The sequence below is a fragment of the Elephas maximus genome, chromosome 3 (assembly GCF_024166365.1).
Source record: "Elephas maximus indicus isolate mEleMax1 chromosome 3, mEleMax1 primary haplotype, whole genome shotgun sequence".
Lineage (NCBI taxonomy): Eukaryota > Metazoa > Chordata > Mammalia > Proboscidea > Elephantidae > Elephas > Elephas maximus.
In genome coordinates this window covers 145,274,463-145,291,028 of record NC_064821.1, presented here as the reverse complement: position 1 = coordinate 145,291,028, position 16,566 = coordinate 145,274,463, and the positions used below count along the sequence as shown (strand labels likewise).

The window sequence follows — 16,566 nt, the reverse complement described above, 5'->3', positions numbered from 1 at the left end:
GAAGAACCTGAGTAGGGAAAAGTGGAGCTTAATTTTTTTTTTCTTCTTCTACTTTGCTAACAACTGAGAATTCTGAAAAGTCTGGATTGCACTATGAAAAGTTTGTGTGCTTAGTGAAATGTTGTCCAATTGGCCAATGCACTAGGTCTTGGGAAATGTTCTAGAAGCTTGGCAAGAAGAAGCTCTCAAGAGAGCATGGATGCTGCCAATTTCCAATTGGCCAAGACACATTTACAAGGACAACCTTCTCTCTGAGCGACCTGGCATTTCCACTCCAATTGGAATCTGCAACATGAAGATGCACAAGGGAGACAGATTAAACAAACCTTCTCTGATTTCTGGTCCAGGTGAGGCTTTTATTTTCTCCAGTTTGCTTCAATTTTCTGTTGATCACTGACCATCTCAAATATTAGGGGATGGTGGGGATATTACAGGTAAGCTTTTAGATCTCAGGAACAGCCAGGGAAAATGCAGGATGCGTGAATAGATCTATCTGTATATGTATATACAAAGCATTGAACCTGCCTGAGCAGCTCAAATTGTTGTTAATAAAATTTTAGATCTGCTGTGTGAGGCAACTTGCCTGTTACGTTGGCCTTTGCTCAAGTAGCTCCCACCTCACTGTGTGTTTGGGAAATGGTGACAGCTGTGTTCCTTGCCTGGCTGCCTCCATTTATGAAAACGTGGGGTAGATGGCAGTCACCCCCACAGGCCCCTTTACTGTGAATCTTCTTTTCTAGCCACAGCCAAGAGTAAAAGCCCCCGACAGAATTGAATAGCAGTCATTCAGGGTGTACCTTAAATAGATTTAATTTGCCTTTTACAGAAAAGATCACAGGAAATTAGAAAGTGAAGATATTTGCCTAACTGGAATTTCCAAGCAATATTTTTTTTGTTGTTGTTCTTAAAACAACACTCATTTTATGTTATTTTAACAAAACCACACGTGATAGTTTAGATAAGCCAAGAAGAAAATATCTGATTATATAATGTAAACTCTTCCTCCTAAAGTTTACTTTCTGTGTTTGGCTAGATGACTGGGAGGCCACAGTGTTCTTTTGGCAAATCTGGCCTCCTTCTACCCTTAAGTGTTGTTAACTGAAAACAAAGACCAGTAGCATATTAGTTGAAATGTTTTTTTCCATGTGGGTTTCCAATGAATATATCCATGTCTCTAGAATACAAATCTGTCTTAGAAGAAGTACAACCGGAATGCTCCTTCGAAGCACGGATGGCGAGACTGCGTCTTACATACTTTGGACATGTTGTCAGGAGGGATCAGTCCCTGCAGAAGGACATCACGTTTGGCAAAGTACAGGGCCAGCGGAAAAGAGGAAGACCCTCAATGAGGTGGATTGAAACAGTGGCTGCAACAATGAGCTCAAGCATAATAATTGTAAGGATGGCGCAGGACCAGGCAGTGTTTTGTTCTGTTGTGCATAGGGTCGCTATGAGTCGGAACTCACTCGATGGCACCTAACAACAACAGAATACTGGCTTTCCTTTATCACCATACTCCTCAGTCCCTGTATCTTTCAACATGCTTCTGGGATTTTGCTCATGTCTCAGGGCTTTTATTTGCTGATCATCAAAGCAGATCAGAGTGGTTCCCACCTTGTCTTGTGCAGATGGAACAGGTGGGAGCCCAGGCATCTCAAGAACAAAGCCAGCCCCATTCCCATGTTTGATTCCTCATCTTTGCCCATGTTCTATAACCTGTAAGCTGTCCTTTAAAGCTCTCCTCCAACCATATTTTTAGTTTCTACTAGAATCTAGCTAGGAGCCCTGGTGATACAATGGTTAAGTGCTTGACTGCTGACTGAAATGTTGGGGTTTCAAACCCACCCAGCGGATCTGCAGGAGAAAAGACCTGATGATCTGCTCCAGAAACAATTACAGTCTACAGAACCACATGGGTTAGTTCTAGTCTGTCCTCTAGAGTTGTTATGAGTCGGAATTGACTCCACAGCACACAACAGCAATAACGAAGAAAGAGGTTGTAGAAAGAAGACAGAGATTGGTACTTTAAAGGCATAGAACTTGAGGCTCATGTTAAATCTGAGAGTTAAAAGAAAATCAACAAGGTTTTTATTGTACCCAAATCAAGAAATATTTGTTGCTTTAATACAGCCCACGTTCTTTGGTTTGATTATCTTTGGATATAAAGACTAACAGACCAGAATTTCCCATAGAAAGATTCCTGGTTTTGCTCTCATTTCTGGAGCATATACTTTAACAGGAAGTTAGGAATATTGATTTTTGTTCAGAACAAAGAAAACAATGTAGCAAGAAAACCTGAATTTGGGTCATAAGATAAATGCCTGAAGGAGTTGGTGGTCTTTGGTCTGGAGAAGTGACCACTCAAGAGGCTTCAAATATTTGAAGGAGTGTCATTTAAAAAATGGTTTAGTCCAGGATCAACAATTACTCATTGTCAATAATTGACCAAAGCTCTTGTTCCCACTGAGTACCGGATGGAGCCTCATGACCCTTTTCAGGACGGTGCTCTCAACAGATATTACTATGGAGTACTGCAGATTAAATTTCTTCACCATTCTCAGATTAGACTTTCTAAGTTCTCCTGAGGTTTCAAACTGAGACTAAAGGGTAAAAGATAGGGAGATTCAGCTTTAAAAAGCAACCAAGCTGATGAATGGTAGAATTGGTTGCACCCAGAAGTAGTGAGTTTCCTAACATCAAAGGTATACATTGGAAAAAATGTTAAGATACCAATATTTCTGATGGCTCTGCCCACCCTCCCCTTAGCCTCATGGTAGAAAAAAAGAAGAGAGAGATTATCTCTGAGAAAGAAAAAAATTCAGAGATCTCCATGTCTATAGATGAGACAGGTGGCCTTTGGGTTTCAAGACCAGCACTCTGGGAGAGTTCCAGGGGGAGATATGCACCACAGAAGGCTGGACCCCAAGTAATGGGTCTCCATCATTGCTACTGCTCTCCATGTAGGACAAAGAAGGAAAGAGGACCAGTCTTGCAGTGACCACTGTTGACTTGGAAAGTTGGAATGTTAGGGGGACTGGGACAAATTGGAAATTAGAGGTTTTAAGGGCCTTTCTTAAACATCAGAACAATAAATTGACCTGGGAGAGGAAAAAGGACTCTGTAATAGTAATACAGAATTTCCCATTAGCCCAAGAGGCTTGAGGCTCTGAGTCAGATTTCATTCTACTTAAAAGAAATTCAAGTATTCCATTTCATGAAATGGAATGTTTGAAGATAGATACAGGCTTTAGTGAGCTGAAATGGACTGGTATTGGCCATTTTGAATCAGACAATCACACAGTCTACTATGTTAGAAACGACAAAGTGAAGAGGAACGGAATCACATTCATTGTCAAAAAGAACATTTCAAGATTTATTCTAAAGTACAATGCTGTCAGTGATACAATAATATTCATACGCCTACAAAGGAAGACTAGTTAATATGACTATTATTAAATTTAAGCACCAACCATTAATGCCAAAGACGAAGAAATTGAAGATTTTTACCAACTTCTGCAGTCTAAAATTGCTCAAATGTGCAATCAAGGTGCACTGATAATTACTGGTGATTGGCATGTGAAAGTTGGAAATGAAGAAGAAGGATCAGTAGTTGGAGAACGTGGCCTTGGTGATAGAAACCACACCAGAGATCTTATGATAGGATTTTGCTTTACCAACGACCTATTTATAGGAAATATCTTTTTTGAACAACATAAATGGTGACTATACACATGGGTTTTGCTGGATGGAATCAAATAGACTTCATCTGTGGAAAGAGATTATAAAAAAGCTCAATACCATCAGCCAGAACAAGGCCAGGGGATGACTATGGAGCAGACCATCAATTGCTCTTATACAAGTTTAAGCTGAAGCTCAAGAAAATTAAAGCGAGTCCATGAGGGCCAAAGTACAGCCTTCAGTATATGCCACCTGATTTAGACACTATCTAAAGAATAGATTTGATGCATTGAACACTAATGACTGAAGGGCAGACGAGTTGTGGGATGACATCAAAGACGTCATATATGAAGAAAGAAAGGGGTCATTAAAAAGACAGGAAGAAAAGAAAAGGCCAAAATGAATGTCAGAAGAGACTCTGAAACTTGCTCTTGAACAGTGAGTAGCTAAAGTGAATGGAAGAAATGATGAAGTAAAAGAGCTGAACAGGAGATTTCCAAGGGTGGCTTGAGAAAACAAGTAAAGTATTATAATGAAATGGGCAAAGACTTGAAGTTAGAAAACCAAAAAGGAAGAACATGTTCGGCATTTCTCAAGCTGAAAGAACAGAAGAAAAAATTCAAGCCACGAGTTGCAATATTGAAGGATTCTATGGACAAATATCAAGCAAGGGAGGAAGCATCAAAAGAAGATGGAAAGAATACACAGAGTCACTGTACCAAAAGGAACTGGTCAACATTCAACCATTTCAGGAAGTAGCACATGAGCAAAAACCAGCGGTGTTAAAGGAAGAAGTCCAGGTTGCACTGAAGGCCTTGGCAAAAAACAAGGCTCCAGGAGTTGACGGAATACTAATTAAGATGTTTCGACAAATGGATGCAATGCTAGAAATGCTCACTTGTCTATGCCAAGAAATTTGGAAGACAGCTGCCTGGCCAACCAACTGGAAAAGATCCTTATTTGTGCCCATTCCAAAGAAAGACGATCCAACAGAATGTGGAAATTATTAAGTGATATCTTTAATATCACAAGTAAAATTTTGCTGAAGGTCATACAAAAGCGGGAACTGCCAGGACTTGAAGCTGAATTCAGAAGAGGATGTAGAATAAGGGATATCATTGCTGATACCAGGTGACTCTTGGCTGAAATCAAAGAATAACAGACAGATGTTTACCCATGTTTTCTTGACTATGTAAAGGCATTCGACTGTGTAGATCATGACAAATTATGGATAACTTTGCGAAGGATGGGAATTCTAGAACGCTTAATTGTGTTCATGCAGGATTTATATGTAGACCAACAGGCAATCTTTGGAATGGAACAAGGGGATACTGTGTGGTTTAAAATCAATAAAGGTGTGCATCAGGGTTGTTTCCTTTCACCATACTTATTCAATCTATATGGTGAGCAAATAATCCGAGAAGCTGGACTGTGTGAAGAGAACACGGCATCAAGACTGGAGGAAGACTCATTAACAACCTGCACTATGCAGATGACACAAACTTGCTTGCTGAAAGTAAAGAGGACTTGAAGCACTTACTGATGAAGATCAAAGTCTATAGCTTAAGTATGGATTACGTCTCAACACAAAGTAAAAAAAATTAATATCACGTCATGGTATACAGACAAAAGATTAAAACTGTCAAGGATTTCATTTTCTTGGCTCTATAGTCAATGCCCATTGTAGCAGCAGTCAAGGAATCAGAAGATGTATTGCATTGGGTAAATCTTCTGCAAAAAGACCTCATTAAAGTGTTAAAAACCTAAGACGTCACTTTGAAGACTAATGTGTCCTTGTTCAAGTGATGGTGTTTTCAATCACCTCAGAGGCATTTGAAAGCTGGACAGTGAACAAGGAAAACCAAAGAATTGATGCATTTGAATTATGGTGTTAGTAAAGAATATTGACTATACCATGGACTGCCAGAAGAACGAACAAATCTGTATTGGAAGAGGTATAGCCAGAATGCTCCTTAGAAGTGAGGGTGGCAAGACTATGTGTCAAGTACTTTGAACATATTATCAGTAGGGACCGACCCCTGGAAAAGGACATAATGGTTGGTAAAGGAGAACAAATCAAATCCTTTGCTGTTGAATCAATTTCAACTCATAGTGACCCTGTAGGAAAGAGTAGAACTGCCCCATAGAGTTTCCAAGTAGATTCCAACTGTGGACCTTTTGGTTAGCAGCCAAGCTCTTTGGTAAAGTAGAGGGTCAGCAAAAAAGAGAAAGACCCTCTATGAAGTAGATTGACACAGTGGCTGCAACAATGGGCTCAAACATAGCATAAATTGTGAGGTTGGCACAAGACTGGGCAGTGTTTTGTTCTGTTGTACATACAGTAGGTATGAGTCAGAACTGTGTTGACAGCACCTGTGACGGTCAAGTTTGTGTGTCAACTTTGCTAGGCCATGATTCTCAGTGGTTAGGCAGTTGTATGATGTTGTGATCCCTTCCATGATGAGATATGATATAATGTGATCCCCTCCATGATGGGATCTGCTATGATTAGCCAATCAGTTGAAAGGAAATTTCCTTGGGTGCGTGGCCTGCGTTGAATATAAGTGGACGTCTGGCAAGGCTAATGGGTTTTTGCTTGCTCTGAATCCTGAAGGTGGCTCCTATTCTTTTGACCTCTGTCTGGTTCTTGGGACTTGAGCTAGCAGCTTAACTGTGGTGTTGCCTGCTGATCTTGGGATTCGTCCGTCTTTGCAGCCTGTGAACAAGAGCCCTGCTCTCTGACCTGCTGATATTGGGTTCACCAGCCTCTGCAACTGAGTGAATCATGAGAAGTCTCTATCTTGACCCATGCATTCCAGCCTCTACAACAGTGTGAGCCATTTCCCTGATAGAAATTTCTCTCTCTAAATATTTACATGCTTTACTGGTTTGCCTTCTCTAGAGAACCCAGCCTAAGACAGCACCTAACAACAACAAAGGAAATTAATAAAAGAAAAAAAGATTTTTTACATACCTACTTGAGTTAGAGGCCTAAGGTTTGAATTAGCTACAAATATGATTAATAATCCTTGGCTGGAAGTCATTGAAGGGATTAAAAAATTGAACCCTGGTTGCACTAGTTAAAAGCCCTCTAAATTATTAAATATTATTTTTGATTCATAAAATCAGTAGTCAAAATGTTCCCTTATTCTTCTCTTATTTAAGCAGGACAATTCTAATTTCTTTTGCTCTAGGTCATATGATGTATGACATACTTTCATTCACCTTTTGCACACCCCTATTAATCTTTATGGAAACCCTGGTGGCATAGTGGTTAAAAGCTATGACCGCTAACCAGAAGGTCGGCAGTTTGAATTCACCAGGCACTCCTCGAAAGCCATATGGGGCAGTTCTACTCTGTCCTGTAGGGTTGCTTTGAGTCAGAATCGACTTGACAGCAATGGGTTTTTTTGGTATAAACCTTTACAATAGTTCCAGATCCTTTTAAATGTGTGACTTCCTAAACCCAACACTATCAGCCACTTCCCAGACCCTAGAAGTAGGGTTGCCAGATTTAGCAAATGAAAATACAAGGCACTCAGTTAACTTCGAATTGCATATTTTAAAATGATACAGTTTTTAGTATAAATATGTCCCAAAATTTTGCACAGAACGTTCCTATACTAAAAAACTTATTTGTTTTTTTCCTCCGAAATTCATGTATCACTGGGAATCCTGTGTTTTACCTGTCAACCCTACCAATGAGGGGCCCTAGAAATAGCGTATTCTTCTTCTCAAAGAGGGAGCCCAAATTGTATGAGCTCCGTGCCCCACAAAACATGGATTGACTAAAGCACCTAGGATACACACTTTGTAGGTATTAGCTATTGTTAGAACTATTGTTGTTGCTGTTATTTTATTAGAAAGATGCTTTGCTAGAGAAGCATCTCAAAATTTCTTAGCTTTTTCTGACATATTTAGTTTATAATGAAACAAGATTAAGATCCCTGGGTAGTGCAAACAGTTTGTGCTCAACAGCTAACCTAAAGGTTGATGGTTTGAACACACTCAGAGATGCTAGGGGAGAAAGGCCTGGAGATCTGCTTCTGAAAGATTGCAGCCAAGAAAGCCCTATAGAGCAGTTTTACTTTGTAGCACATGGGGTCACCAGAGTCAGGAAGGACTTGGAGGCAAGAGGTTTGGTTTTTGGTCTTTAGAAAAAGGATATCAAATGCTCTTACTCTCCTCCACCTATGTTTACTTTTTCCTGAACTGCAAATTCCATTTGCATCAGGCCCTCTGTAGTCTCAACATTTTAATTAATCTTTAGCATGTTCCTAGCCATATTTTTATTTTCCCCACTGCTTCTTGTATCTGTAGTCAAAAAGAATATATGTAACTGAGAGTCAGAAACAAGATTCTCTTGCTTTTTCACAATCCTATGAAAACATTTTTGGGCCATTCACCAATAGGGAACTGGAAAGGAAAGGGATTTTCTTCCGAGGCCCATTGTTTGCCTTCTTTTATAGCCCAGGGTTTATTTTCATGATTTTTGGGTATCCAGAGAGGTCTTTCTCCTCCTTCTGTATTATATTTTAATCCACTGGTATTTGTGGAACTTGTTTCAGGTCTCTTAATTCAAAGTGGTAGCTCTCTGGGTATCCATTTCTGAAAATTAGCAAAGGTCTGTGTGAATGCTGTTGCCGTTGTTGTTAGTTGCTGTTGAGGTGATTCCAACTCACGGTGACCCCTTGTGTGCAGAATAGAACTGTTCCATAGAGTTTTCAATGGCTGCGACCTTTCAGAAGCAGATCACCAGCCCTGTCTTCCAAGGTGCCTCTGAGTGGATTTGTACCACCAACTTTTCTGCTAGTAGTCAAATGGTAGGCCCAGAGAACTATCTGTTACACAGATACAAGAGAACTCTATTTTAGCCAGTGTGTGTGTGTGTGTGTTTACCTGGTGGTACAGTGGTTAAGCATTTGGCTGCTAACCAAAAGGTCAGCAGTTTGAATCCACCAGCCACTCCTTGGAAACCTTATGGGGCAGTTCTGCTCTGTCCTATAGAGTTGCTATGATTTGGGATCCAGTCGAGGGCAATGGGTTTCATTTGGTTTGTGTTGGCCTAGATTCTCTACTCCTCACATCCCATGAACAAGTTAACTTGGCCCAAAACCTGAGGAATTCAATGTGAATTGTTTGGGCACAAGTGTCTTGGATATAAAAGGCCTTCACTGCACTTAAAAAAAAAAAAAAAAGAATTTTTTTTCTACTAGTTTCTTAAGGTTCCTTTGGCAAGCAACTAGGGAGCAGGCTTGTAATATTTCTTATATACTATGCTCAAAATCGATAATGCAAAATCAGTTATCCTACCATTATTTTAAACACTGTGTGAAAGTACAGGACTTATACTAATGGTGTAGAGGATACAATTTGCCCCCACAGAAGTTGTGCTGCTTTATCACTGATAGTCCTCACCTTGTGCTTAACCTTGAATGATTTTTCTTTTTCACCCAGTTTTCCAGAACCATGATGTCACTCACTAATTTTCCATTTCTGTACACCAGGTCTACAGAAGTTCAAGACTCCAGGGCCAGTAAAGTCACTTGTTTGCAGCACTCTCCTGGCCACAATTAGTTCTTCATTGACCAGTTAATACTTTGCTTATCATCAAAACCAACCCTAAGTAAGCTGCAGGGAAGTTGAGTTATTGTCACTTATAGCAAGACACAAGGACTTCTTCTCACGGCCAAATGTTTTTTCAGGACCAAATCAGACTGCTATTTCAGAAGTGTCATAGGACAATGTCATGATATAAGGAAAATGTCCTGGATAAGCACTGAGATTTAAAACTTGGTGTCCATTTTTTAAAAGGTAGATAGGGCAATAAGTAACTGTTGGTCTTTAGGGTCTTACTAATAATTATAATGGTAGCTAATAGGCTTTGAGGGCATTCTGGTGTTAGGCTCATTGATATGGAATTTACTGAATTATCTTATTAAATCCTCACCACCTTTTTTTTTATTGTTATTGGGTGCTGTTGAGTTGATTCTAACCCACAGTGATCTCATATGACAGAGTAGAACCACCCCATAGAGTTTTCCTGGCGGTTTTCTTTATGGAAGCAGATCACCAAGTCTTTCTTCCGTGGAAACACTGGATAGGTTCAAACCACCAACCTTCGAGTTAGCAGCTGCCTGCTTAACCGAGGTGCCACCAGGACTCCTTCCTCACCACCTAGTGAGGTGCTAACATCATTTTACCTATTTTACCAATGCAACACTGAGTGGTTATGGAATTTCCCAAAGTCACCAAGCCAGTTGGTTGTGGGAAGCTTGAGTCAAAAAATCAAACTAGATTTGATGAGCTCTAGCTTCCAGGAACCATTTAACTTAATTTAATCTCAGATCAGATACAAAACTACCTGGACCATTTTGACTTAGCTGTTTCGTTGATAAAATGAATCTAATCATAGCACCTATTGCAAAGAGCTGTAAACATTAAATGGATAATGGTAATATTGATAAATACTTATTGAACACTTACTATGTGCCAGTTATTGTTTCTAAGGTTATTGAACATACAGACAGTCTCCTACTTATGACAGGGTTCCATTCTGATGACTGTGTTGTGTATTGGTTCTGACATAAGTTGAATACCTTTTTTTTTTTTAGCTTTCATTAATACTGCCTTTTATTATCAGTAGCTTTATAAATTTGATGTTTTTTTTTTTTTTTTCTTCGGGGGTTGGCGTGAGAATGAGAAAAACAATAAATTAAGCACTGCAATAATGTATGTAGTATACATAAAAAAAAAAAATGATAAAATGTCCCCCCCAAAAAAGAACAGTCATAAATGCAGTTTGTCCTAAGTGAAAAGTTGAAAACTACCTGCATATGCTTATTTAATTCTGACCACAATTCTGTGAGGTAGCTTATCAGCTTGATGACAGGTTGGTTGGTTCTATAGGAAGTAGGAAAGCCACTGAGGTAGACACTGGGGACATCCCAGGACTTTTGCCATTAGAGAGTTACTGTTAAACACGATTTGGTCCATATGCCTTTGTATAGTTCAAACTATATTGATTTATTCATTAATTCATTCATATAAGTGGGTTTTCTCAGTTTTGCCTTTAGTACATCAAGCCTAGGGGTTAACTAGAGAAAGTATTATTATCCTGTATTAGTTTCCTGTTGCTGCTAACAAATTACCAGAGGCTTAGTGGTTAAAATCAGCACGCACTTATTATTTTACAGCTTGGGAAGTCAGAAGTCCAAAATGGGTTCATTGAGCTGAGATCAAAGTGTCAGCAGGGCCACACGACCTCCAGAAGCTCTAGGTGAGAAGGTGTTTTCTTGCCCTTTCCAGTTTGTTGAGGCCACCTGGATTCCTTGGCTTGTGTCTTTCCTTCCATCTCAAAACCAGCAACATAGAATCTTCAAATCTGACAAATCTCTCTCTGATTCTGACCTTCTGCTTCCATCATAAATACATCTCCTCCCTTTTCTGACTCTGATTCTGCTGCCTTTCTCTTACAAGGACCCTTGTGATTACATTGGGCCCCTGCAGATAATCCCAATAAGCAACATCATAATCAACGGAGAAAAGGACCACTTTACAGGATTAAAAAGCAAAGATGTCACCTTGAAGACTAAGGTGCACCTGACCCAAGTCATGGTGTTTTCAGTCGCCTCCTATGCGTGTGAAAGCTGGACGATGAATAAGGAAGACTGAAGAAGAATTGACGCCTTTGAATTGTGGTGCTGGAGAAGAATATTGAATGTACCATGGAATGCCAAAAGAATGAACAGATCTGTCTCGGAAAAAGTACAACCAGAATGCTCCTTAGAAGCAAAGATGGTGAGACTATGTCTCACATACTTTGAACATATTGTCAGGAGGGATCCGTCCCTGGAGAAGGACATCATGCTTGGTAAAATAGAGGGTCAGCAAAAAAGAGGATGGGCCTCATCGAGATGGATTGACACAGTGGCTGCAACAATAGGTTTAAGCATAACAATGATTATGAGGATGGTGCAGGACCGGGCAGTGTTTCATTCTGTTGTATACAGGGTCTCTGAGTCGGAACCGACTCGATGGTACCTAACAACAACAAAAACAACGTGTAGATAATCCAGGATAACCTTCCCACGTCAAGACCCTTAACTTAATCATACCAGCAAAGTCCCTTTTACTGTGTAAGGCAACGTATCCACAGGTTGCTGGGATTAGTATATAAATATTTTAGGAAAAGAAAAGTTGTCATTGAGTTGATTCTGACTCATCATGGCCCCAGGTATGTCATAGTAGAACTGTGCTCTGTAGGGTTTTCAATTTGATTTTTCAGAAGTAGATCACCAGGCCTTTCTTCCAGGGTGCCTCAGGGTAGACTTGAACCACAAACATTTCAGTTAGCAGCTGAGCTTTTAACTGTGTCAACCAGGTTCTCCACGTAAATATCTTTTGGGGACATTATTCATTCTATTGGAGCCCTGGTAGCACAGTGGTTAAGAGCTATGGCTGATAACCAAAAAGCTCAGCAGCTGGAATCCACCAGCCACTCCTTGGAAACTCTATGGGGCAGTTCTACTGTGTCCTACAGGGTTGCTATGAGTTGGGATCGACTCGATGGCAACAGGTTATTCATCCCCTAAATTCCCCATGATAAAATTAAGTTTCATAGACCATAGGGATTTGTCTGTGTTCTTAGTGAGGGTATGGACTTAGGAACCGAGACTAGAATCCAGAATGTAGATTTCCTGGCTACGCAGCTTCTACCTGTGTGGGTAACTGTCACATTAAAAAGTCCTTGGTTGGGCATTTGCAGAAATTGTGTTAGATCAATGGCAAGAACAAAGATTTAGAAATTTCAACGAACATTTTTAGGGAATGCCGTGACCTGGTTTTGTGGCTTTGAGGAAATCACCTTTTAAACTTGACCTTAGTTACCTGGGCTTTGAAACAAGATTACTATACAGACACAAAGTGAAATTGGGCGATGACTAATTAAAGGATCCTAACAAACCAAATGAGCATGGAGAGCCACAGAAGGCATAAGCAGTACTTATGTTAAAAGCCAACTGCCTGAGCATAGGCGTGGATGTGCAATCAAACGCAAGAACAAGACAAAGTTATTCCCGGCTGACCCCTGAGCCTTTCCTCTGTGTGTCAAAACACTTAAAAGTTAACTTCTTCCTTTCGATGATAGCATTTAAAATCCAAAGCCCCTTTCCATTCTTTAGCACCAATTATTAAAAAGAAAAAAATTAGAACGTTTCAGCTATTTCAGCCCTTCCTGCATTTCCTCTACTTTTCATTTTCTCTTATAACTCTCACGACCCTAAGATGAGCACTTTTTCTTTAATTAATAAAGAATGTATGAAATACTTCAGCATATTCACACACACCATTGTTAAAACCACAGTTGAATGTGGATAGATGAAAAAATCCAAAACCCCAGTTAGGTCAAGAGGAACTATATGTGAGAGAAAGAACCAGGGAAGCCTTCTTCCCAGATCTGTATCTCTAAATAGATTGGGGATTTGCTAATGCTTGGGGTTAATCACGATGAGAAAGGAAATGGCCGACATTGCTGTTGCTTAATGCACGGAGGCAGGAAAAGTTCGAAAATGTAACCTTGGTATTTCCTATTGCTATACCAAGCACATATGATGTAAAGTGCAAACTACTACTGAGGAGTCCATATTTTCTTTTGAAAATTTCTCCGTGCAAAGGGGGAGCTAATACTGGACAGCAAAATGCACTAAGACTTAGATCAGTTGAGGGTAGAGGCCTGTGCTGGTTAAGGTTGCGTGACAACTTGGCCGGGCCATAATTCTCAGTGGTTTGGCAGCTACGATATAATTTGGGAGCTGTGTACTAATGTAATCACCTCCATGATGAGATCTGTTATGAATAGCCAATCAATCAGTTGGAAGGGAGTTTCCTTGGAGATGTGGCCTGCATCCAATATAGGTGGACTTTCTGGCAAAGCTTGTTAGCTATGCTCGCTCTGGATCCTACAGCTGGCTCCTGTTCATTTAAGCTCTGGTTCTCGGGAATTGAGTAGCAGCTTACCAGCTGATCTTGGGATTCATCAGCCTCCACAGCCTGTGAGCAAGAGGCCTTCTGTCCCACCTGACAATCTTGGGTTCACCAGCCCCTGCAGCTACGTGAGTCAGGAGAAGCCTCCAGCCTAACCCATGGATTTGGGACTTTCCAGCCTCTACAACCGTGAGAGCTATTTCCTTGATATAAATCTCTCTCTATATATATGCCTATAAGCTTCACTGGTTTTACTTCTCTAGAGAACCCAGCCTAAGACAAGTGCTATGCCGTATATTCTTCTTTAATAAGGGCATAGCACAATGCCTAGCACACAATAAGTGCTCAATAAATCTCTAATGAACAAGTTAATGGATGAGATTGTAGTTGTTAGTAGTTGTCAGTAGTTGTCATCAAGTTGATTCCAACTCATGGTGACCCCATGTGTGTCAGAGTAGAACTATACTCCATGGGGTTTTCGATGGCTGATTTTTCAGAAGTAGATTGCTCAGGGTTTTCTTCTGAGGTACGTCTGAGTGAATTCGAACCTCCAACCTTTCAGCTGGCAGCCAAGAGCATTAACTCTTTGAACCACCCAGGGAATCCTCCGAGCCTTGGACGCTTAGGTGCAATTAATCCCACCCAGCTCTGCCCTTCCCATTCCTAGTATGACTTAGGAAACCAATTGACCTCTTTCAACTTACTTAGATTCCTTACCTATAAATAAGACATTGGGTGAGTCTTTAAGAAGGCTACCATTTTATGATATTAAAATAATCTTTTCATTATCATTTGTAGCTATATTGGTGACATTTGTGAAAAGTTTCACTTCTTTGTGCACGATTGTTTCCTGCAGCTTTGACACTGTCCTTATGGGTCGTGATAAGAAATCCATTGTATGAGAAATGATACAGGGAGGATGTCCAGACGCCCTGAATGGGGTCCCAGGTGGAGTCCTTCCCCTCTTAAATGGTTTATGGTAAAAGGGAGCATGATGGTGAGGACCCTCAGAATTTGCCTAAATGTGTTCCATGGAAGATGAAATTCAGAGGGTCTGCCGGTTATGATTGTGTTTCTCTGCATATAACAGGAAACTCTATTGCTTTGCTACTGGAAGTGCAAGCCATGGACCAGCATCTGCATTTTTTGGGACTTGGTTAGAAATGCAGAGACTCAAGCTCCAGCCCAGATCTACTGAATCAGAATTGGCATTTTAACAAATCTCAGGTGATTCGTATACACATTATTGTCTATTATTAGGTGCTATCAAGCTGGTTCAACTCCATATGTACAACAGAATGAGACACTGCCTGGTCCTGTGCCATCCTCACAATTGTTGCCAAGCTTTAGCCCATCATCGCAGCCACTACGTCAATCCATCTCATTGAGGGTCCTCCTCTCTTTTGCTGACCCTTTACCAAGCATGATGTCCCTCCTGATAACATGTCCAAAGTAAGTGAGACAAACCCTCGCTATCTTTGCTTCCAAGGAGCATTCTGGATGGACTTCTTCCAAAACAGATTTGTTTGTTCTTCTGAAAGTCCATGGTATATTCAATATTCTTTGCCAACACCATAATTCAAAGTCATCAATTTTCCTTTGGTCTTCCTTATTCATTGTCCAGCTTTTGCATGCATGTGAGGTGATTGAAAATACCATGGTTTGGGTCAGGTGCACCTTAGTCCTCAAAGTGACTACTTTTTAACACCTCGAAGAGGTCTTTTGGAGCAGATTTGCCCAATGCAATATGCCATTTGATTTCTTGACTGCTGCTTCCATAGGCATTGATTAAGGATCCAAGTAAATTGAAATTCTTGACAGAATTTCAATCTTTGTTTATCACAATGTTGCTAATTGGTCCAGTTGTAAGGATTTTTGTTTTATGTTGAGGTGTAATCCGCACTGAAGGCGATAGTCTTTGGTCTTCATCAGTAAGTGCTTCAAGTCCTCTTCACTTGCAGCAAGAAAGGTTGTGTTGTCTGCATATCATAGGTTATTAATAAGTCTTCCTTGAATCCTGATGCTGCATCCTGCTTCATATAGTTCAGTTTCTCAGATTATTTTCTCAATACATAGATTGAATAGGTACAGTGAAAGGATATAACCTGGACGCATACCTTAATTGCTTTTAAACCACACGATATCCACTTGTTCTGTTTGAACAACTGCCTCTTGGTCTATGTACAGGTTTTGCATGAGCACAATTAAGTGTTCTGGACTTCTGATTCTTCACATTGTAATCTACAATTTGTTATGATTCACACAGTCGAATGCCTTTGCATAGCCAAAAAAACACAGGTAAACTTGTTTTTAGTGTTCTGCACTTTCAGCCAAGATCCATCTAACATCAGCAATGATATTAGAGAATTACTGCCTTACCACCATAAATACGAGGTGTTTATCTGATGCGGTAGCAAGTTCAGCAGAAGGCAGTTCTGGGCTAGTACAGACTCTGAGTGAGTGATTGGGGACTCAGGCTTTTGCCATCTTTTTGCTCATCTATACTTAGCAACTACATTTTTGTCTTCACTCATTGGCCTTATAGTCAGTCACAAGATGACTGCTGCATCACTGAATTCTGACCACGAGAAAGGGGAACAACAAAGGCAACCAGAAAAGTGGCTTTGTCATAGTCAGGATTTACTTGTTTATTCTGAAAGGACATCCGCCTCAAGAAATTCTACCTCTTGATCGTTGTAACTGTGGCACACAGCCAAGGTTAGACACGAGGGAGGCTGAGCTGTGAAGTAGGCGATGTTCTGACTTCTATAATACAAACTGGCACAGGGGAAGTGGGCTGTGAGTGGCTCTTGGGTGGCCAATCTGCTGTATCACTGTATTTGTTAATATATGTTCTTGGAGGAAAAAAATGACCAAAAACATTTTGGAAACAAATCACTATAG

General features: G+C 40.3%; 1 long non-coding RNA gene across 1 annotated transcript in view; it reads left to right on the top strand.

The window, feature by feature from the left end:
* The first annotated feature begins 287 nt into the window (after positions 1 to 287).
* The window catches only part of LOC126073268 (uncharacterized), a 28,054-nt gene continuing 11,775 nt past the window's right edge, over positions 288 to 16,566 (top strand). The window contains exon 1 of the long non-coding RNA XR_007516703.1: positions 288 to 347. This is a non-coding gene — a long non-coding RNA (uncharacterized LOC126073268). The remainder of the gene's footprint in view (positions 348 to 16,566) is intronic.